Here is a 24,458-nt window from a genome sequence, read left to right on the forward strand (position 1 = left end):
AGCTCCTATTTCTTGCCAAAAAGTTGCTTGTATGTTAGTTTTGAGTCGTGGATCTCTGCAGCTCCTCCAGAGTGACAGTGGGCCTCTTGGCTGCTTCTCTATGTCCAGTCTGTCTGTATCCGGATTGACCAGAGTTCTGTGAGATGCATAAAGCTTAGAGAATTGTTTTAAAGTAAATTCAGATTCTCGTGGGGCCCCTCAAGTCAAAAGATGCAAAGCTTGCTCATACCACAGGCCGGCTCTGCTCAATGTGCATCTCTTTCCTTTCCAGTTTCATCAAGAACTTTGGAGACTATTGAGATTTGGACTGTTTGCAGGTCATGCTTATTTTTTCCAGCACAAAGTTTGAAATGTTCATTCCTCAGTGGTAAGACGCATTTTTACAACCTTCCTGATTTAATGAGATTTGCTTCAAATCTCCATTTTGTCACACTTTTTGTTAATTTACCTTGAACTCTTTTTCAGTGTTTCAACAGACGGATGTCTTGCTGGTTTCAAGCTTCCTATCAGCCAGCTGCCACAGCTTCTTGTGATTAGCAAGTATTCGCTTTGAATTGGAGGCTTACTGACACAAATAAACCAGAGTGAGTTTATTATTAGATTCCAGATATTATTCTTCTACTTTCTCTGAATAAATGCCATTGATTTCCATTCAGTTTATTTAAATGGCACATAAATTGTTGTTTCAAGACAAACAAATCCAAGTTATAGTCAGAAATATGTAAATTAAGTTCCAAAACAATGACAGATTCAAATAAAATTTCATACATTCCCTTTTGATCCTGGTTATCTGTTAGGAAAACCTTTTTCTAAAGAAAGAAAACCAGGCGATTGTATCGAGGAAATGATTTTGCAGCTATCCCTCCTCCTTAAACAAATGTTTGGTGACTGTTGATTGCAACGAGTTGTTAATTTTACAAGAATTCCCACAATCAGCATGCATGTGGAGACTGTGGAAAGAAAAATAAAAGTTATATAATCGTAGCGGTTTCTTCTTTCATGACTTTTGTTTGGTTTTGATTTTTGTTATGCATCCTTTAAGAATTGTGATTAAATTTCTTCTGATGATTTTAGTGAGGTAGTAGCCAAACTTCTTGCACTTCCATGTTTATTTTATATGAAAGAGCTTCAGCCAATCCATCAAATTGCAATTTTAATCTTTCTATTCCCTTTTCTTTGACTTTTTCTATTGTTTCAGAGAGGAACATACAAGGCCTTGAACAGCCACATTACAAGATAAAAGCAACGACCCGACCTGTTCCCGATTCAGTCGTGGTATCAGAGACGTGCGGCAGTGTTTGAGGGATTATCCACAGTTGAACAGGAAAGATTTGCAGCTAATCTTTATTGGAATGCCCATGCAAGAGAAGTTGAGGGGAAGTGGTTGGGACCAAAGGTTCGTTCCTCCTGGAAGCTGGTACTCACAGGAGTCAGGGCTAAACGATGACTAAGTCAGTTTACAGCTTGTTCCCTCTTACAGCGTCAGGGAACTGAAGTCATGTGCTGTCCTTGATTTGAAAAAGAAAATATTTTATTGCATTAAAGGCTGAAGTTTGGGGGTGCTGTGGTGGCGCAGAGGCAAAGCACAACCCATATATCGAGGCCTTAGTCCTCGTGCCGGCAGTTGCAGGTTCAAGTCCCGGCGTGGCGACATTTACTGCATGTCTTCCCCCTCTCTCATAACCCTCTTTCCTGTCAAACTACTTTCAAATAAAGGTCACTAGAGCCAACAAAAAAAAGCTGAAGTTTGTAACTTTTACAAAAAATACTTCTTTTTTTTTTTACATATTTTTTAATGCTGTCACTATGTTATGAGTTTATAATATATGAGACAGATTATGTATAAAAAAATCGAGCTCCTCCACCTACTCCCAGTCAAAAACCATGAGGAGGATCAAAGCGCTGCCAATCATGCTTGTTTACACGCTGCTAAATGTGCTAAGAATTTAGAAACAACTTACTGTTCCAGCAAAACTGTTTATCTGCTGCCATCGTAGGCTACACTGCAAAAAAACAAAATCTTACCAAGTATTTTTGGTCTTATTTCTAGCACAAATATAGTACACTAGAAAGGAGACAAAGCTAACTTACAAGTAACTTTTCTGCAAGATATAGAACCTTTTTTAAGTAAATAATTCTTAGTATCGATGAAAAAGTATTAGTTTCACTGGAGCTTTATTTCACTTATGACAAAACATTTATTACAATCTATAAGTGAAACTAATATGTTTTAAGTGTTTAAAAACCACCCAGCTGGTTTTGACAACGAGTTCATGTTTTTTTGTTGTCTGGAAAATGAGCCATTTCAAAAACCTCCGGAATGTAACACCACAAGTCAGCAGGCACTGTCCCTCACCAACCACAGCAAAGCACAGCCTCGTTACCTAGCAACCATAATGGAGCTCAGTCCGCCACCTAACAACCCAAGCAGAGTTCCAGCACATTTGGTCAGCTGGTTTTACCGCTGTATCCGCTGTACAATGGCAGCTGGAAAAGACAAGTGTTTTGCTTTTGACTTATCATCCAGAAACCACTTGCTACATTCTTGTTGCTTGTGCAGAAGGCTCCACTTCTGCTTTTTAAAGATATACAGGAGTTCAAAATAGGCAGAACTGATCAGACTTAAATCTCATTGTATGATTTTTATTTTTTTGCAAAATAATGTGATGAACATGTTTTGTTTAGCCCATAGACCTATCCTAGCCTGTTCAAGGAAGAAAAACGGGTCTCCTTTGACTTATTTTTAGGAGGTTGAGAATAAGAACTGGACCGAAATGGGAGAAATAGTTGCCAAAGTACAAAACAAAAATACATGTATCTCATGCACATTACTGTATGAGTGAAATCTCTCAGCTCTCTATGAGGAAATAGGCACAAGTTTAATAAGAACCATGCTGGATGACTGCAAACAGCTGTCACTCTAGGGATGCATTCTTCCAGATGTCTGTTTTTCTTCCCCCTCTTTCTCTGCTGCTCATCAGATGTCTGGGACAGTTAAAGGAGAACAAGTTGGCAGCCAAACAGACATCCGAGAGGGTTCGGCCTTTTTTCCCCGACAGCCATCAGTGATCTCACAGAAACACCAGACGCAGGCTGTGCAATGCCTCCCCCCGTTAACGGCTCTGCCCGCTGGACACAGATTTCCAGCTGAGAAATGAAAAGTCTGTGTTCTGTCTAAAGGAAATTGTTTGAGTACTGTAGTGTTTAAATTACAACTTTGGAGATCCACTTTGACATCCAGCTGGAGATGTAAAACAAAAGCAATATTCAGTATTTACACTGTTCACTTATTCCAATTTCCACCCTTTAGGTTCGACGTGCTGCTAAGGAAGCGTATCAGTTTCTCGTTATATTCCCAAACTCACACAAACGAGGCCAAGTCTGACCTCAATGTCCACTTAAGCTAAACTCAAGGAGGAACCAACAAACCACAAAACCTCGCCTCAACCCGACCAGGCCGCAGCCCCTGCTGGCACCCTCTCCCATCGCTGAGATCTTATAAACTATCGGTTGAAATATTGTTTTACTTTAGGCTTTTCTTTGTCCATTTTGGCAGCTCACATATCAACACTGGCTTCAGCGCTAGATCCATGAATTACCGGCCCAACATTTCAGTTTGAAAACGGGTCTCTAACAGAAAAACGTGGTCTGTTTTGATTGAACCTTCAAATAATTTAACGTGGAATGTTTCTCGAACCTGAGTTACGGTTGGAGTTTTCCTTCCAAATGCGCCAAAATCTGTGAGGCAGGTGCTGCCAAAAAACTTCCAAATCCCCAATTGATTCAGCTTCCTGGAGCATGGCGGCTTTTGCTTGTGCAACACTGACATCTCATGGAGGAGCAGAAACTCTGCACTCACATAAAGCAAAGTAATATCTTCCTGAAAATACTACAAATCTGCACAGATGTAATATTACTGGGATGTATAACACTCTGTGTGTATTGGTGGACATTCAGTCTGAATAATTTATGTCTTGCAGTATTTATATCCCTTAAATTGTTGCACATTTTGCCACATAATAGCCACACTGCTATAACACAAAATGTTCCAAAGTAATTTTGATCCAGTTTCAATTGCAAATATGTTAGTATACCTGAAATAATACAAAAGTAACTTACAAGTAACTTTACAGCAAGAAACAGGAACTTGTTCCTTAATATTGATTTTTAAAAGTATTTGTTGCATTGGCAGACTATTTCACTTATAACAAGACATGTTTCCCATGTTAAAAGTGAAATGATTTCCAATGAAAGAAACACTTTTTTAAGACTTAATATTAAGAAATTATTGACTTAAAACAAGCTCCAAGCTCTTTCTGCAAATTACTTATTAGTTAGTTTTGTCTTATTTCAAGTGTACTAAGATATTTGCACTAGAAACTAAACCAAAAATATTTGGAAAGATTTTGTTTTTTCAGTGCACGTGCATTTTAGAGATTTTACGTGAATAACCGACACAATAGAGCACATAATTTAGAAGTGGTGTTTGTTAGAGAATATTAGTGAACGATGTGAATAATTTTAAAGCAGAAACTTAAACGCCAAGTCTTTCAATGGAGCTCTGTTCAATCCATAGGAAAACGAGAAGAAGCTGAAAACCCACCACAACATTGTTCCACCGTAACTGAGAAACTGAGCAAGAAGAGAGTTAATCAGAGAAGAACTGTGGAGGAGCAGCTGAGATCCTGCTGACAGGACCGCTAATAGATGCACACTCCACAAATTTGACCTTGATGGATAAGTTACAAGTTTCAGGTTGTCTATGGTGCTTTGCTGTTTGTACAAATTGTTTTCAGAAATGCACTTTTGCAAACGTAAAGGATAATTTAAGAAATGCACCAGAGCGACTGAGAAAAGTCAAGTGATATTTTTGTTTACACTAATTAAATTGGGTTAATTTAAAGTTTACATTTTTTCCTAAAATTTCCAAAGGAAGGTTATGTTGTTGCCGTGAAATATAATTTTTATTTTAAAGCTTATTACAAATCATCACTGGGGTTACAAATGTATTTGACGTGGAGTTTTTTGGGGGGTTTTATCACAAAAGTATGTATCGCAGTCAACCAGTAGAGGGTGCTAGAGATTGATAAGTTTTTCCGCGATGGATGGACGTATAAACTTCATTAAAATGGATTGAATATGTCTTTATATGTATATATAGTTGTTTTTTTTTTAAAGTAGAGTTAGTGCACTGCATTGTGTGAATTTATATATTTGAACATTTTTTGAAATGACTGACAAATCATTGTCTTTGTTGGAAGCATTTTGGCAAACATTTTATATTTTGAAATATACATTTCTGCTAATGTCTGTTTAAAATGTTTAGCTTTCTCACTGTTGTGTAAAATGTGAACTGAGTTTAAAGTTCCCATGTGTTCCTATGAAACATAATGTTTGTTAAATTTTTTTTGGTAGCATGTAACTGTAGGCTGGGCCGCCCCAAGGCATAAGCAAACTAAGCAGCCGCTTAGGGCCCCAGGGCCTCAGTGGAGCTGATTTAAAAATAAAATTTCAGTAATAATTTCTGTGTCATTGTAATATCAAAAACACACAATTTCACTATGAACTGATTTGTTTTTGCAATAACATATATTTGATAATGTATGTGGAAATTGTTATTTTATTGATAAAAAGAAAACAAATAAATTGTCTTGGGGCGGGCTGCACAGTGCCACAGTTGGTAGCTCTGTTGCCTTGCAGCAAGAAGGTCCTGGGTTCGAGTCCCGGCCCAGGGTCTTTCTGCATGGAGTTTTCATGTTCTCCCTGTGTATGCGTGGGTTCTCTCTGGGTTCTCTGGCTTAATTGAGAACCCGGAGAGTTCTCAATTAACTCTCCGGGTTAATTGAGAAATTTTCAATTAACCCGGAATTAATTGAGAATTGGTCTCTCTGAAATTCTCTGTAGGAGTGAGTCTGTGTGTATGTGTGTGCATGGTTGTTTGTCCTGTCTCTGTGTTGCCCTGCGACAGACTGGCGACCTGTCCAGGGTGTACCCCGCCTCCTCCTGGAGATAGTTAACTGCAAATGTGCAGACATGACCTGGTGGGCCAGTCTGTCAGTCAAAGCTCTCACTGCAAAGTAGAAGAGGACAGAGGCTATAAGGATATTTAAACCTTTGCTGACGAAGATAAGCTCAGGGATTAAGATCAGCTTCACATGTACCGTATTTTCTGCACTATGAGGCGCACCTAAAAACCTTCAATTTTCTCAAAAGCTGAGAGTGCGCCTTATAATCTGGTGCGCCTTATATATGGACCAATATTGAGCCACAACAGGTCTGGCAACTACGGTAAGCAGCCGCCGACTTCATTTCCCCTGTAGAAGAAGAAGCGTGCGGTGCATCTGGGTTTTGTGTAAAGACCCCAAAATGGCTCCTATTAAGAGACACGCTTATGACTAAGCTCAAGGCGATCAGTCACGCAGTAGAACACGGGAATAGAGCAGCAGCGAGAGAATTTAACATGAACGAATCAATGGACCTTACCAAGCTCCGCCCATAGCCCACCCACGTGACCGCAAGTCTCACAAACAAAGTCTTGCGGCGCATTGTTTCTATGTAAACATGACTGATTAGTGCATCATTTCTACAGGATTTTCACAATATATCAGCTACTAAATGGACAGAGGAACTAACAAGTTCATGTCATCATCTGGGAGGAGGTTACTGGTTTCTCAGTCACAGGCTGGTTGCAAACCTGAGGCCAGCAGGTGTCAGTCAGTTATGGTAGATCTGAACTGTGGTTTGATGACGTCAATATGAGAAGCTACAGACTGACAGGAGGAACCAAAGAGCTCTGGAAAGGTAAAGGCAAATCTTCTGAAGTTGGGGTATAATTAATTTAATTTCACATAATTACCACGGTAGAAGCCATTTGTTTATTAAAATTTTATGAAATATATTTGTTCTATTTGATGTTTGTTGTGAATGACATAAAGTCACAAACGAACGAGGTCATTAGTCCAACGTTTAGAAACTACAGCGGCTGTAATGAGCCACAGCAAAGGTAAACAAAGGTAAAATAACCCGAACAGGTGATCAACTCAAAACCGCTCCTACCTTTTTACTCTTTGTAGTTTAAGGAATCATTGACTTAAGCACACCTGTTACCGTGGCAATCGCCTGCGCCCCGCAAGACTAGCAAAGATTAAGTTAAAAACATAACATTCAGTCCGTTACGATATCAAGTTTCCAGGCTTGATATTTATTTCTCGATTATTAATCAGCGCTTCCCTGAACACAGCGACGGTTGATTGACTAGCTGTACTTGGTGCTAACGTGGCTAACATGAGTAACAGTTTAGTCCAAAGCCTTTTCTGCTAAAATAAAATCTTTAGTGTATGTCAGATACAGACACATTGCATATTGATCTGTTTAGCTAACGTCAGACTGTGTAGCAGACAGGCTTCAAGGTGTAGAATTTGTATCAGTTCTGCCTTTATGCTGTACTTTAGCTAACGGGAAGCTAAGTGTGTTTGTGAGATGGCCACGCACGTTACCACGTAGAATGGACATCAGCCCCTGTGGTAAGGTCCATTGTGCGGAAGTGGATATATGTTGTGATAGCACTAACGTTTGATTTAGGAAGTGGATATATATTGTGATAGCACTAACGTTTGATTTACCGTAACAGTATCAGACTGTTTTTTACGTGTTTATTGAATCGAGGAAAAGTTCCCCTCCACTATATGTTACACCTTGCTGTTGTTAAAAGATAAACTGTGTCACGAACATACCACGTCACTTACTTTACCTCGGGGAAAATAATAAAACAGCTGTTTATTCATTTTGGGAATGAACGGAGTTTTCAGAACGCTGGTTTGTAATCTATTAATAAAGTTTGACTGAAACATCTGACTATTTTATTGACATTCCCTTTAGCGCAGTTCCATCTAATGGATGCATAACGTAACCCCAGCCTCTACTGTAGCGTCTATTCTATGCGCCTTATAATGCGGTGTGCCTTATATGTGAAAAAAGTTTTAAAATAGGCCATTCATTGAAGGTGCGCCTTATAATGTGGTGCGCCTTATAGTGCGGAAAATACGGTAAGTGTCAGTAGATCACGATACCCCAAAATTAAGGAAATCGGCGCCCAGAAATCAACTAGTGGATAAATCAGTTGGCCAATAAATGTATCCTATTATACATTTATATAATGTAAACAGCATTGCCAGAGATGCAATAAGTTTATAGCAGATGTGTGAATGATCTAATGATCGGACTGCTGATTGTAGCCAGTCCACGTTGTTAGCAGAGGGCCTCAAAACCAAATTTCGCTTAGGGCCCCATGGAGGCTTGGGCCGGCCCTGACTGTAGGAATTATATGTAGAACCAATAGATGAAGCATTGATAATGCTAAAAAGTTAAGTGGTTTTATTCCATAAAAGTCCAGTTATGTTCCAGTCCCAGTAAAACCAATAACAGCCCGTCCTGCCCCCATTATGTGCTGGTTACATGACAGCCACAGTTGAAACCTGGTGACATCATTTCTCACCCTATGGGTACGGTTTCTCTCCCGGAGAACTGAGGCACGAATTCCCATGTGTGTATTTCGGATCAATTCTCGTTCATTCAAACAGTTTGACCTTCCAATAACAATCTGATGTCAACAGTTCAAGCACGTCATTTACAGATAATGTTGCCGCTCTGAAATATTGTATAAGCTGCCAAACATGATTTTTTAAAATAAACCTAACAAGTAAAGTATTGAACACCACCGTTTAGAAGCTACAAAGCACATGTGTCAAACTCAATCTGGATTTTTAGACTCCACAGGGGAACATAAACAGAGCCTCACAGTTGTGAGTTTGAATATTTTATCAGTCAAATCAAAGCAGTTTTTATCTGCATATTGCCAAATTACATCAGTCAGTCACTCCAGGTTTTCACAGAAATTTGTGGAAAATCAACACATCCCTGCAATGTTTCGCCATAATACATAATTGTGAGTTTATTACAAATTTTATGCAAAAAAAATGTGAAAAACATTGGGTTATAGTGATACTAACACCAACCTGCAGGTGGCAGTATTTCGTACTTCTGCTGTACTGCTGTCTCAATTTTGGAGATGTCAAATTATAATCCGGGATCAACACAGCGAGTAACAAAAAGTCATATTTACCGTCATACAGAAGCGTTAATATGGCAAAATACCTTGTAAATATTTCTAAGTTAGCTAAAAAAAAAACAACAACAAATAATAATAATAACAATAATAAGAAGAATTGATTTTGATTTAAAAAGAAGAAGAAACAAACAAAAAGAAAAACAAATGAAATCTTATCAATGTAAAAAGATGTTCAATATTATTTACCTTTCTTTACCTTTAAGAAGTATATTAGTGGTGGTTTATATATTTATTTAAGCCTGTATGAATAATTTTGACCACTTATGGATTAGAAACGATCCATAAAAAGGGAAACATTACAGTTGTACACAGTATAATAATTCCACTTTGGAAAAATAATTATTCCAATGGACGAATAAATGCCTAAAATCAACATGTATGCTAATATCTACATATTAATCTTCACATTTTATCAGATTTTTACATAACTGTACATGAAAATACTTCTGAAACTAAGCTTTGTTTCTGGCATTAAAGATGAAAATATAACTAAATTACTGCTGATTATAAAATAATCTAAACATAAACTGCTGCTTTTTATCCATTTGACATTGGATTCATTTAGAAAAAGTCCATTCCCTGCTCCCTGACTCCTCGTGTCCTCGTAGTTTGATCCGTTGGTGTAATCATTTTTCCCGTGCACAATCAGTCATCAGCATTGTTTGAGAAGCGGTTTATTTTTGCCCCTCGCTGCTCAGCTAAACCAGGAAGAGGTGATGTCATGATGGCTATCGCTTACAGAGCCCTGGCTGCTCCAGATGTACAGACCTCCACCTCTCCGGAGATATGACATCAGACTGAGTGTCAGCAGGGGAACATCTGCTTGATGACCTTGCTGACCTGATGCAAGATATGAAAAGCGCAGGATTTTTTTTATGCTTTATATGGGAACATTTAAAGTCTAATAGAAGATGAGAAAATGTTAGTCTAAAAAAGCATATTGAGTTGGTAAAACATGATTAGGTTTTTGCTTGATTTCTGCCTCTTTCTTTTATCATTTTCATAAAGTTTCCCAGTATTGATTGTACTTGAAGTCTGTAGTTCAACAGTAAAAAAGCAAATATATCTTTCTTGACTCTGAAGGGTTTCCTACAGCTCTAAAATTGGGAACAGTTCAACAATTATCACAGCTTTCGTGGCCCTGAAATAATAGAACAGAGCTGTTTGGTTTCTGTGAGAACTTTAGAATGATTTCAGGTCGGCATTAAATATGGAGTTTCACACCATGAGCCCCTTCTTCTTTTTGAGTTCAACTTGGCTCAAACATTTTGTGTATCCTTCTATAAGTTTCTCACATCAGCTTGCTGGAGGTTTGGCCCATTCCTTCTAAAAGAACTGGTCTCTGGTCTGACTAAAAGTCAGGTTTGTCTGCCATCTTGCTTTCACATACATTTTCAGCTCTGCAGACAAGTTTTCAATGGCCACTTCAAAACACTGACTTTGTTGTCTTTAGCATATTTGTAACTAATTTATCAGTATGATTGGGGGTCATTTGACATTTGGAAGAACCATTTGCACTTCAGCTTTAACCTCCTGAGTCTTTTGTTTTTGTTCTGGCCATTCAGCGAGGATGAAGCAATGACTTCAAAAGAAACATAAAAATACAGATTGCTGTTTGCAAATGAACACAGAGAAAAACATTCATTTTTTTAATACATGTTCTGGAGTTTTAAGAAGCTAAAGTGGAACTATATGTGTATTTTTATTCAGCGTGTGTAATCTTCTGGTTCCAGCTGTATATATAGATTGTTTTTCTGTGCGTTTACCTTCTCAGTGGATATTATGTTTATGTTGCGCACATACAATAAATAAATAGGAATAACTTGAAAAAGGTTTCAATGATGAATTTTCCCCACCAAAGACATGAGGTTGAGATGCAATTCAAGAGTCAAAGCAAGTAAATCTTAATATGTTTTTGTATAAATTACAGCAACAATTTAACCAGTTTTATCACAAACATCTGACATTACAGGCAGATAGTAGTGAGCAGGAGACAGGTGACCAACAACAGGTGTAGAGGCAGTTGGATGAAGTCTAACATCTCACCCTTTGTTTGTGCAAAATGAGCTGCAACAACTGTGCTATCAAGGGTTAATTGTCCTTACTAACAAGTGACTGTGACAGCTGCTGTCAGTCTCCGGTTCTTCAGCTCAGTAAACCATCGCAGGCCTCCCGCCACTCAAAGTTTGGTTGATGTGGGGAGCAAGGCACAATTTCAGTTTACACATGCTAAGAAGAGAAATTGATTTTTTTTTTCTGGGAGAGGAACAGTGACTTCTTTACTTTTTTATTTTACAAACACAGATGCTAATATATATATTTTTTGTGATAGACCAACATAAAATGCTTCATAATTGTGGAGAAGGATGACAAGGATACATGGTTGCAATGTTTTTACAAATAAAAATTGGAAAATTGTGGCACACCTTTGTACTTAGCAACTAGACTCTGCATATGCATTAAAACCGCACCAGAATTCACTTACGGTAAATCAAACTGAGACAGAGGTTTGTTGGCGGACCAGACTTTGCTTTTTTGGTCTGTATCAGAGTTCAATTCTGCATACACACCTCCCCAAACGAACTGGACTTTAATCAAACCAGAGTTTGATTAAAACGGACTAAACAGGGCTGGTGTGAATGCACCCTTAGTGTGCCCCTTCTTCCATCAGAATAACAGGGGCTGAATGTTCTGTTGTTCCATTGCATGAAATCCCAATGAAATACATATATGTATATATATATATGTAACATGACAAAAGATGAAATGCTTATAGGGTAAAAACTACTTTGTTGTGCATGAGTACCTCATTTCTCAATGCTTTCACCACAAAATGAAAGAAATTGTTAGAATAGAATAGAATCAAATGTATTGCTCCCTAGGGTAAATTTGTCATGGACTCAAGGGTGTTTTATGCATAGTAACAAATGCTTAAACAAGCAATAAATACACCTAAAATACATATAAAGAGCTAAAACAAAGACTACACACACAGCCATTTAAAAAACATCACACAATGTTATTGCACTCCTTCCAGAGATCAACTTACTGTTAATTCGTTTAGCCTGAATAACTACTGATAACACTCTCTGATTGGTGCATTCGCTGTCTCTGTGCAGCAAACGGTGGAAGAGGTACACCAAGATCCCCTGGAGACAGCATTCAAATATTACCACCTTCAATATTTCTAGAAGGACTCGCAAAGCGGGAGCCAAATGAGCTACCCATTTGAAATGAGAGCTGGCTTGATGCACTACGGTCATGCTTTGCAATGCTGCAAAAAATTTTGCGTCACTGCCAACAGCCCTCGTATGACAAAATGAGTAGCATGCCCAAAGGAGTGGCGGCTCCACTTGTGTGTCAGTCATCGTAAAGCGTTTGTATCCAGTGCCAGTTTATGGAAGTCCAATGTTGTAATCGGTCCACTCTTCCTCCGGCTGGTCAGAGACAGGCAGCTCTCCAAGGTTTCTGAGCGGCTCCATCTCTGTGTGAACCCTGACCTAACAGAGCTTACTACCATAACGCTGATGTCCCATCTGCACACTTCATAGTTAGCATTATGGGGTTGTGGAGTTTGGCCTGTTTTGGGTCAAAGCAGAGAAGTACTGTAGATGGCAGTTTTAAAAGCAACAGGTTTGTGTTTACATGAGGAAATCTGCCTGTTGTAATCAAATGTTTCATTGTGATATCTGTCTTCCACAGCCCAATAGCATTAGTCTTAAAGAAATACAATTTTAGCATTAAAAATATCCTTTCAACCTCTTAGTAAGTCAACTTCTGCAAAAACACAAAGTCTTAAAAGTATTTTTGTAGTTCCTAGTGCAAATAGGAACTTTCCAGCAAGATACTTTTAACATTATAAGTGAACTAATCTGCTGCCAGTTGAACAAGTACATTTCCATCAATATTAAGGATTTATTGACTTGAAACAAACTCCTACATCTTGTCATAAAGTTACTTGTAAGTTAGTACTGCTGGGTGAATTCTTCAGACAAATAGCAGATGTACAAAATAACAAACAAGAAAATCATTTGCATTTATTTAGTTTTGTCTTATATCAAGGGTACTAAGATACTAGACACTAGTGCATGTATCTTGGTAAGAAGGTGCCAGATAAACACACTGAAAAAAACAGATGCACCTTCTTCTGCTCTTTATGTGATTCTGAAGGCTGAGGTCTGAGTCCATCACTACATCCAGATTTTAGGGCTGATCTCTAGTTTACAGCTGTAATAATAGAAGTTGTGTTCTGACTTTAGATTGTTCCTCTTTAGGTCCAAAGATAATAATGAATGGAAGTCAATGCAAAGTCCCCGTGAAGACAGAAAAATGTAATATGTGTGTGTTTTAATATTTTAACTTAATCTGAAAATATTTACAATAAAAATCCTGTCTTTAAAGACCCTATCTGTTCCAGTCTGGATTAGCTTCATAGAGTACTAATATCTGCAGCTTCAGGTCACTACATATAGTAATAAACATTTCCACATATCACAACTGACATATGACAACTGTTTGGATTCCCTCCGTTCTTACGTCACCGCACTTTCTGATTGGCTACCTGTCACATTCAACAGGCTGCATTCATTCAGGGAAAACTCCACAGACTGCAATCATCGGGCCAAGACCATGTTGAATATTCAACACACCACCACGCAACACACCACACACTGCAGGACGCTGTAAGATTGTCGTAAAGGGAAAATCGGGGGGAAAAAAAAAGAAGAAATAAATGGCTTTAGCAGGAACACCAACATGCAGAAGTATTATCTGACGTACCTCCCACACACTCTGCCCCGGGCTGCAGCAAAATTGCCAAGTCTTGACCAGTCCGCAGTAATAAAAAGGTTGGGGACCACTGTTGTAGAACACTTTGATCAGTTGAGGTTGTTGTAAATGTGATATACATATACATATACATCAGGGTTTCCCCCAGAAAATTTGCTAAGCCTGGTAGTCTTTGGTCGCCACCGTGTTTTTGTATTAAAAGATGTTAAGAACATACAAAAACTTTACAGCGCAGACACAGAGCCATGCTGGACAGCATGTTAAGACGTAAATGCCACATATAATTCTTTGTTCACAAAGATAAATCATTCTCACCGTTCGCTCAACCTCTTCAAGCGCAAATACATGTTATACCTGCAGTTCACATAGAGCTGCACAAGCAGAGCCAAGGCGGTGGGGTTTAATCTTGACTCCTACCTTGATGTAAGTGGGGCTACGGGGCTTATAATACACTGGGGGAAACCCTGTATATGTGTATATACATTAATGACTCCAAGATTTCTGGGCATCTCATCCTATCTCTATGGGAGTCCCGACACCCTACGGAGAAAACCCCTCCAGCATAACAAGGCAGTTCCCAGGAGGGGCACTCTCCAGTACCCCCTCCAAGGACTTCGAAAACTGTGGGTAATCTGAACTGTTGTTTGGCGTGTAAGCACAAATAGTCAGAACCCGACCCAAACCCGTAGGTAGAGGGGTCTACCTACAAGCATCCTCTTGGTGCCTGTACGTTGGGGTGGGTGAACAAGATGGGAGGCAACAAATGTGCCCAGTCCTGCCCAGCGCCTCTCACAAGGGGAAACCCCAGAGTGGGAGAACATCCAGCCCCTTTCAAGGAGACTGGCTCCAGAACCAGAGCCATCCACTGCAGTGAGTCCCGACTATTTCTACCCGGAACCTCAGCTCTCTCGGGGTTAAGCCTGGCCACCAGGCCCTCGCCAACGTGCCCCACTCCCAGGCCTGGCTCCACAGTGGGACTTCATGTACGGGCGAGTACAACCTCTGTTTCCAATGGTCGTATTCATCATAAGGGATCTTTGGGCTGCACTTGGTCTGGTTCCTCACCTAGGATCTGTCTGCATTGGGTGGCCCAACCAGAGGCATGAAGCCCGGACAGCATACCTCCTAGGATCACTGGGACACTCAAACCCCCCCACCACGGTAATGTAACCCACAAGAAAGGTTACTTTAAATTCACCTGATAATAATGAATGGCAGATAAATTAATTTACTTCAATGGCTAATACCAATTCTATACAATTACAAAGTTGGGCCGGATCAGAAGATTCTAAATACTAGGGAGCCTGGGTGTGAGTAATAACAGAGAGTACACAGTGTTTATAAGAAAGAATATAATTTAATATAATAACAATTGTCACTGTCTACTGGTTCTCTTGATTCTCTGGGCTGGGGCTCGCCATCCAAGTTCAGATGAGGATGATCATCGGGTCTCTGAGCACCACAGGCCAAAAATTGCACCATAACATGGAAAAAATAAAAACCTGACCTGGAACAAAGCCAAAGTAAAACATCTTAGAATATAAAATGCCAATATCAATAAAGCTTAAGCTATAATTAAAGAGATCTTTCATACTTTCTCAAGTTTTTTTCATGTTGTACAACAATATCCAAGTCATCAGAATACAATATAAACAACACATCAGCAAAACTAAAACAAAAAATTAGCTTATATGTGGTAAAGGAAAATAATAATAATAATAATAACAATAATATATTTCAATCTAAAAGTGCCAATGAAGAACATCTACAACACTAGATGTTCCCTGCAATGCCAACGGAAAAGCACTTACAAAGCAGTTAACTGAAATAGCACCATTGAAATACCAGAACATGTACTAATAGAAAACAAGTACAACTACACAGAAGAAATACAACACCCACAATAATAATAATACAAAATCTTACAATAAAAAAATATTTTTAATAAATTTGATCAGATATTACGTATTTTAGCCAATTTTCACCGAATTTACTGAGCCAACTGCCGAGCGCGTGCGGTCACCCACCGATGCTACCAACGGCTTTTTCCGGGCTTCAGTCGCTCACAATTGAAAACCCTCCGAGATCTAACAAAAACGGATTTACTATTTTGAATTATATATTTTGCGAATTTATATTAATATTGTTTTTCTTACCGATTTCCAGATTCATCAAATTTCGACAAGCTCTTCACGGAAGCAACCGTCAGCTGTTAGCTTTCAAGCGTCTGAGCAAAATCTCAGCACAGCAGTTGAAATGGGCGGGACAATCAATCTTGTTGGCTGATGTGAAATCAGACTGTGCCAGCTATTGGTTGGTTAATCCGTCACTAACACTAAAGGCATGCTTCACAGTTTTTAAAAGATTTTTAGCACTTTTAACCTATATTTATGAACATATTTATTAACTTTTCTACTTTTTAACTCTTACTGGGTTACACTAAGGTGGCAGCCCATGGAGGGGATGTGTAAATGTGTGCATGTACGTATATGTGTATATTGAGTAGCCTATTAATTATGTAAGAAAGGGAGAAAATGAGAGAGAGAGGGGAAGAAAGTTGGTTTTTAACATGTGGTGGTAAGCATATTCTGACTTTTGGTCAGTTTGCAAGCTCCTCCACTTGTGAGGTGACATGTATTTTTAAGTTTTTTAAAGTTTTTTAGGCTCTAATAAAGTTTTTTAGGCTGTTATTTAGCAGTGGTTGAACTGGAAATTGGGAGGAGAGAGAAGGGAATGACATGCAGCAAATTCCCCAGGACTGGGAATTAAACCCAGGTTGACAAACAAAACCTATAAGTAACAGTCTTATTGTAAAACTGGTTAAAAAATTACTGGATTAGGCATTTCTTAGCCCCTTTTTCTTCTCTTTTACAGAAGCAGACAACACATAAGCTCAACAACACAAAAGCTTTATATTTATTACAAATACATATAATTCATCTAAGAATTGATTTCTTCCTGTAATGGAAATGATTTCCGATTATGTTCTCTAGTTCTAGTACTTTCATGGATTGTTCTTCTTTTTTCTCTTTTCTACACAGTTTTCATGTTAAATTGGACTTTTTTGTTACGTTTGTTGTACTATCTTGAATCTGTTATTCTAAATAAAGACTAACAGAATGATCACACAGCTCCTTTTATTTTTGATAAAACTTGTTTTTTTCCTATAACAAACAAACCAGATATAACAACTTTGGGCTCCTTCAGGGTCAGGAATATTAAATTATGATTACAATTATCATCTAATATCATGTACAGATTTAATTCTAACCTTAATTTAACACCCTGGAACCTGATGAAGTCCAAACATGTTAAATCAGCTTTCTTATGTTTGGTATGAAAATAAACACAGGATTTATCTAACAAAAAAATAGTAAATGGACTGAACTTATGTAGTGCATTGCTAGTCGTGTTGACCACTCAAAGCATTTCACACTACAGTCACACTCACACCGACATGCAGGTCGGTGGGCAACTTGCCGCTAAGTGCCCTGCCCTGGGGCACCTCGACATGTGGTTGAGGAAGCTGAAATCAAACTTACAACCTTCTGGTCACAAGACGACCACTCTACCCGCTGAGCCACAGTCGCCCTAAAAAAGCCACTGCATGATCCTTTTGCTAATCTTTTTTAAAATACAGTATAACGAGTTACAGTTTAGGGCAATTTAATTTAAAAAGAGAGTAGAAAAGGTAAACTAAAGGACAAACCATAAAAGCACAAGTACAGTGAAAATAAACAGAAATCATTAGTATTAAAATAAGAAATTTTCATTCTTAAATCAATACGTTGCTATAAAAATTGAGCCGAGTGTTGTTGTGGCACTGAGCCGTCTACCACTAAATTTTACAAGTTTAACAATAATACTGCACGTATATTTGGAGTTTCTTAAACTCTTTTGGGGGCAATTTGCAGTGACCAACTGACCTGCATGTTTTAGGAGATGTGGGGGGGAACCGGAGCACCCGGAGAAAACCCACGCAAACACGGGCAGAACGTGCAAACTCCACACAGATGGTCTCTGTGAAGACGCAGTGCTAACCGCTGCACCGCCGTGCTGCCCACGTTTTTTCCAATTGGTTTGGGAAGGGATCTATTTTCTAGTTTGTCAATGGGGGAAAAAATCTTTGCCTTTTTAAATTTTCTATTGACGGAGTGTGACATGGCGCCCCGTTCACAGAGGCTACAATCTCCATGCGTTCGATTCCTCGGTTCTTCTCTTGCACACCTGTCTCCTTCTCTAAATATCAACGTCTTGTCTTCACTCTTGTTTTTTCTTTGGTTTCTTCAATCGCAGCATGTTTCGTACTATTTTCCAAATTGAAAATTTAAATTTTTTCTTTTTACCATCCTGCATGGTTCAAGCAGATTGTCCTCGGTCTCTTCTGGGGATTCCGGATCCGTGGAACAATCTGGTAAAGTTTCTCCTGGGAGTCCCTCTGAAGGAACCTCTTGACTTGAAACCTTAACCAGGTCCACTTGGCTCTGTGAGTCTTCCTCCTGCTCTTCGAAAACTGCGATGTGTTTTTGTTTGAAATCTTCATTCTCAGATCTCAGAGTGTCGGCCAGCAGTAGATCCTCTTTTGCTCTTTCCAAATAATTTTTCATACAATTTATCTCCTGCTGGTATTGTTCTGCTTGCTGTTTCAGTGCAGTGATATTGGTTTCATACCGACAGTTTAGCTCCAGGTACAAACCGTTAACCTTCTCCAAATCAGCCAGCACACTCCTTTCCTTCTAATGCAGGAATTGAATCTCTTTTCTTGTTGTTTTCTTGGAGGACGGCGTTCTCAGCTCTCATGTTTTCAAGAAGCGCCATGTCCTCCTCTGATTTCTCCACATGAGTTTTTCTCTCCTGAATTATCTGCAAATTAAGTTTTTCGACTCGTTCTTGCAGCGCAGAATAGTTTATTTCATGGATAAGCTTCTCTTTCTTTTCTCTTGAAAGAGCGGTTTCCTCCTGCTGTATCTTCTGCTGGTATGTTTCAACCTGCTGCTGTAAATCCATGTCTATTTCATACTTTGGAGCTCTTCATATAAAAGGTGAACCTGATCAAGTTCATGGAGCATCTGCTTCTCCCTCTTTTGCAGAATGTTGATCTCTCTTGACGTTTTTTGGAAGAGCTCCTCCTTCTCAGCTCTCAGGTTGTTGACGAGCTGCAGATTCTCATTCGCTGTTTCTAAGTTGGCGTCTTTCTCATGTCCCACCTCCTGCTGATATCTTTCCACGTCTCGTTTTTGTCCAGAAACACTGCTTTCATAGTTACAGTTGAGTTCATTGTATGAACTTTTGATTTGATTCAATTCTTTCTGCAAAAGTTTCTTGCTGTCTTGCAGGAATTGAATCTCTTGTATTTTCTTGGAGGACGGCGTTCTCAGCTCTCATGTTTTCAAGAAGCGCCATGTCCTCCTCTGATTTCTCCACATGAGTTTTTCTCTCCTGAATTATCTGCAAATTAAGTTTTTCGACTCGTTCTTGCAGCGCAGAATAGTTTATTTCATGGATAAGCTTCTCTTTCTTTTCTCTTGAAAGAGCGGTTTCCTCCTACTGTATCGTCTGCTGGTATCTTTTCACGTCTCGTTTTAGTCCAGAAACATCGCTTTCATAGTTACAGTTGAGTTCATTGTATGAACTTTTGATCTGATTCAATTCTTTCTGCAAAAGTTTCTTGCTGTCTTGAAGGAATTGAATCTCTTTTCTTGTATTTTCTTGGAGGACGGCGTTCTCAGCTCTCACGTTTTCAAGAAGCGCCATGTCCTCCTCTGATTTCTCCACATGAGTTTTTCTCTCCTGAATTGAACTTGTCCAAGAGCAAAACTTTTCTTGCATTTGGTTGCAAGTTTTCATACACTGAAGAAAGGTCCTGGAAGCTGTTCCTGGTGATACTGAGTGTTTTTTCCCACTGTTCAATAACGTAAGCAGGCTCTTGGACAAGTGTTTTGTGTGCAAGCTCCTGGAGGATTTTGTTTACGTTGCTGGCAGTGGGCATTCGTCTTCAACTGTGGTTATCAAGAATCTCTATCAATTCCTCTTTGTCAACACTGCTGAAGTCTTTCTGCCATGACTGAAACACAAAGCGCTCAGATTCAGGCATGAACTTAAGGAAATTCTCCACCACCTCACTTCTTACCTGTCCAAAGACTGCTTGCTCTAGTATGACAGGTGCAGTCTTCATAGGAAGATATTTCTCTCTTGTCCATCCAAAAACAATTCTTCGGCCTACAGTCTCCCACTGCTGCTGTCCATAATCATGTCTCAGAAAAGGCACTTTGTAAGTGTTTCCTGTAGTACACTGGTCATAGAAATCTTTCCAGAATTCAGAAAGACAGTCTCTAACGACTCCTCCGTCATCAGAGGACACAGATCCGCCCTCCTCCTCACCGTGGACCCGGTGTCTGAACAACATGGAGGCTCTGAGAGTCATTATTAGACTGAGGGCAGCCAGACTAGTTTATTTTTACTAAATTATTATATTTAGCTAAATATTATTGCTGAGGGACACAAACAGGCCTTCTGATATACAGATTATTTTTTTTTTTTTTAAAAAAAACCTCAAACAGGGCACTAGGTGCACCAAGGATAAAAGGGGCAGGGGCTGAAGCCCCCTTAGCCCCCTCCCCTCTGCACGTGCCTGGTCACTGTGGTTAATTCATAAATTAAAATTCACTGAAAGTGAGCGTAACGACAGCAAGAAGCCAGCCCCTCTGTCTGTCCTTTTTAGCCTCTGTCAGTGGTTGGTGTCCTTCTGTGTGATGGCTCAATAATAAGGATCGACCGTTAGTCCACAGAAGACTGCTGTCTGAGCAAAATCTATCAGAATATTTATAAATATTTATGTAAACAATAAACCTGAAAAACTCGTTTAAGGGGCATTTTGGATTTTTTTTTCCCTCTGGTACCCTAAATAGATGAGCATAGTAAACCAGCAAATGTAATACATTTTTCCCATAAGCTCAACTCATGCACAACATATATTACCTGAAATGTAATTTCTTTCATGTTAGATGCTTTAAAGATGCAAATGTTTGCCTTGTGCCAGCATTATGCTCAATGAAAAAACGGATGTCTGACACTCTTCTACCACAAAATCTAATTTGTCAGCAAATCTTTTAAGCAGCAGCAGCAGCATTCTCTTTCTTTCAGTTTTCTATGATAAAACACTGTAGAATGACTGATTGGGCACTAGAAAAAACAGCTTTTTTATAAGTAAATATAATTTATTAATATTTTCTGTGTTTTTGTAACAGCATTCCAGTCTGGCATTGTTTTCCTGTGCTATGGGAACTGGATAGTCTTCTAAATACCAGTCAACCTGATTATTAGAAGCTCCAAAAGGCCCAACATCTATCATATACTGTATATGAACTTTGCAGGCAATGGCTGATATTGCAACTTTTATCGTTTTTATTGTTGATGCTAGCAAGCATTGATAATACTACATTATCAGATGATCTACAGCTAATTGAATGCCAGAAATATTTACAAGGATTGTCCTTGATGCTTTATTGAGCCTTTTGTGTATATCACAAAAAAAGGCTATGAAAGCACAGAGTCAATGAGATTTCATAAAGAAAATTTAGATAAAGCAGTAGTAGTAGAACATAATGTTATTTTTATTAAACTTGATTGTTTTATCGTAGCAAAGCACAATGTCTCCCTGAATTTCAACATCTGCACAAAACTATTGTAGGATATTTTATAGCATGTTGACTGTTTTTACTGCTGGATAAATTCCCCACAGTACCAGATGTGCAAAATACCCAAAATGATTTTATTTCTTTTGCTGTTATTTTTAAAAAGGCTTTTAGACCAATTTCATACTTCTATATATTATCTCAACATCAGGTTTAAAGTCATTTTAATTTGGGTCTTTTAAAGATTTCTCTGAGCCATTGTTTTTCAACCTAGGAATGATTACGTGCAATCATTTTAGATTTCTTTTAATCTACGCAAGATTAAAATAATATTTCTAGGTGAAAATACACTTAAGATATGTATTATGTTGTTGCACATAATGTGCAATGGTTTGTCTTGGACTTTATGTCCTGTCAACATGTGGTATTCCAAAAATGAGTTCTGTTGCGTATCTGAAAAAAAATTGGGTTTATATAGTAGAGAAAACAGTCCTTGAGCAAATGAAAACACAAATAATGTTGGAAACAATGCAGAACGCTCTACAAGCGTAACCCTTGGCTCATGTACACTGCAAAAACACAAAATCTTACCAAGTAATTTTCGTCAAGTTTCTTGTACAAATATCTTAAAACACTTTAAATAAGATAAAACTAACTTACAAGTAACTTTTCAGCAAGACGTAGGAGCTTGTTTTAAGTCAATAATTCCTTAATATTGATGAGAAAGTACTAGTTATATTGGCAGACTACTTCACTTATAACAAGACATTTTTCCCATGTTATAAGTCAAATAATCTGCCTATGAAAATAGTACTTACTCATCAATATTAAGGAATTATTTGTAGTCATAAATCAGAAATTCCAACTTTTCAGTTTGACAAATCAGCTGCAACCCTGGTGAGTTTCAATATGGCCGCTACTCGCATCAACAACAGTAAGCGAAAACATGTTTATTTTACAAGACACACATGTAAGGGCCGTTGTTACATGTAGCAACTCTTAACTGAACAAATTACATAAAATCGGAGTTTGCATGTGGAAAGTACAGCTTATAACGATGTTCATAAGAGGTACTGAGAATAATGACTATTAGGGCGTCGCCATATTGAAATTCAAACTTCTCCGAGGTAACTGGATAAGATGACGTGACTGACGTCATCATTTCCAAATGTTTTCTGTTTACTTTTACATAGATATGATTACCGTCAAGTTTCGATAAACTTCCACTTTGGAGCCTATTGTCAAATGCTACTATCATGTAAACAAGAGACCAAAACGCAACAACACATCTCCATCTTATTGTCCTGGCATTGTCATAGAAATGGGGCCTTAAAATAGTCCTTACAACTACAATATGCTACCTATAAAAATGTTGCAACAGCACATCAAACTTCCTTCTGAGTGGTTAACTTTGTCAGTCTCGCGAGATTAACGCGATATTCAGTGGTTGCATCTTCAGACGTCAGAACGGGCTGTGACAACTGCAGCAGGTTCTTCTGCATAGATCCAGTTTAGGTTCAACACTGTTTATTCAACTGGATTCGCCTTAGTATAAACGCTCAAACCGAGACGTTTGCACGCCATAAAGGTCAAATTAAACTAATTAGGGTGTTACAGGTTTATGACAAAGTTGTTGTAAGATAAAATGCCACAACGCCTGACAGTGTCTGTATAAACTCAGTGGGTTCCTCTCTGTAATGGGACTGTAAATCTGCGGTCCAATGAATGAGCTTACAGCTGCCGCGTGCGCGCGCGTGTGTGTATGTGTGTAAGAGGGAATCCTTTGGTTAAAAGTTTAGGAAATCTTTCTACTGTCTCCTCTCATCATCATCATCATCATCAACAACGTGAGATTACCCCCACCCGCTCCGTCTTCCACGCTTTTCTTTTCTACCTTCACGCGCCGTTTTCCCAGATTTATTCACGTGCAGCTCGCGCCCGCCTCACTCAGACATGCTGCCGCCAGCTCTGTGACGTCACGTTCGACAGCAGTCGCCACCGTTTGGAGCGTAATCCTCCGCGAGTCCTCAAGACAAACTAGTCCCTCTCGTTGTGGCAGGCGCGAATTTGAGAGATTTGGTTAAAAAAAATAACTGATGTTATTTGATTAAAAAATAAGTTATATAATATATTTAAACTTTTTTTTCTTCATAAAAATATCTTCTTCCTGATAGGTAATTTTCTTCATTGCACCTGTTTTTTTAATGCACTCTAAATGAGATTTATGCTTCACTTTAATGTGTCTATGAAAAGCTCTGGTAACCAAATTCCTTAAACTGGTGTAAGTATTCAAGATATTCAGAGTTACAAATGATATAATCAAATACTTCTGCAGAATCACAAAGTTTAAAATTTGCACAATATGAAAAATAGGCACCAAAATAAATAAGTAAATGTTTCATACTTGATGTAGAGGAATAACCATGCATGAACGATGATGGTAACATGTGTAAGACATGGCTGTGTTCTTGGACACAATATTTCTTAAATAAGACCACTTTTTATCACATTGCAATCAAAGTGACTGGGAGGAAGACTAAGTGCAAGAGTTAACAGAAACCACCTAAGCCAAATCTAAAATTACAGAAAACAGAACTGACTTTATCAAGGGTAGACATTTTTTTAAGTTTTAATTTATTACCAGGCCAGGAGAGTTTAAAGTAAGAGTTTTGTCCCATTTGAAACTGTTATAATACAAATTATAGGATGTGTTTCATTTGACTGGGAGAGGGAGAAAGTAACACATCCACAAAATTACATACAAAATTGCAGTTTACAACAAAAGTTGTCAAACTTTTGTTTCTTATGACTGCATCAACTTTACCTAGAGGAAACAATCTGAGGAGGAAAAAGTCTCCCCCTTCATGAGAACCTCGAGTAAATTAGTGAGAAATTTGCATTGTTTCACA

The sequence above is a fragment of the Xiphophorus maculatus genome, chromosome 5 (genome assembly GCF_002775205.1).
Source record: "Xiphophorus maculatus strain JP 163 A chromosome 5, X_maculatus-5.0-male, whole genome shotgun sequence".
Lineage (NCBI taxonomy): Eukaryota > Metazoa > Chordata > Actinopteri > Cyprinodontiformes > Poeciliidae > Xiphophorus > Xiphophorus maculatus.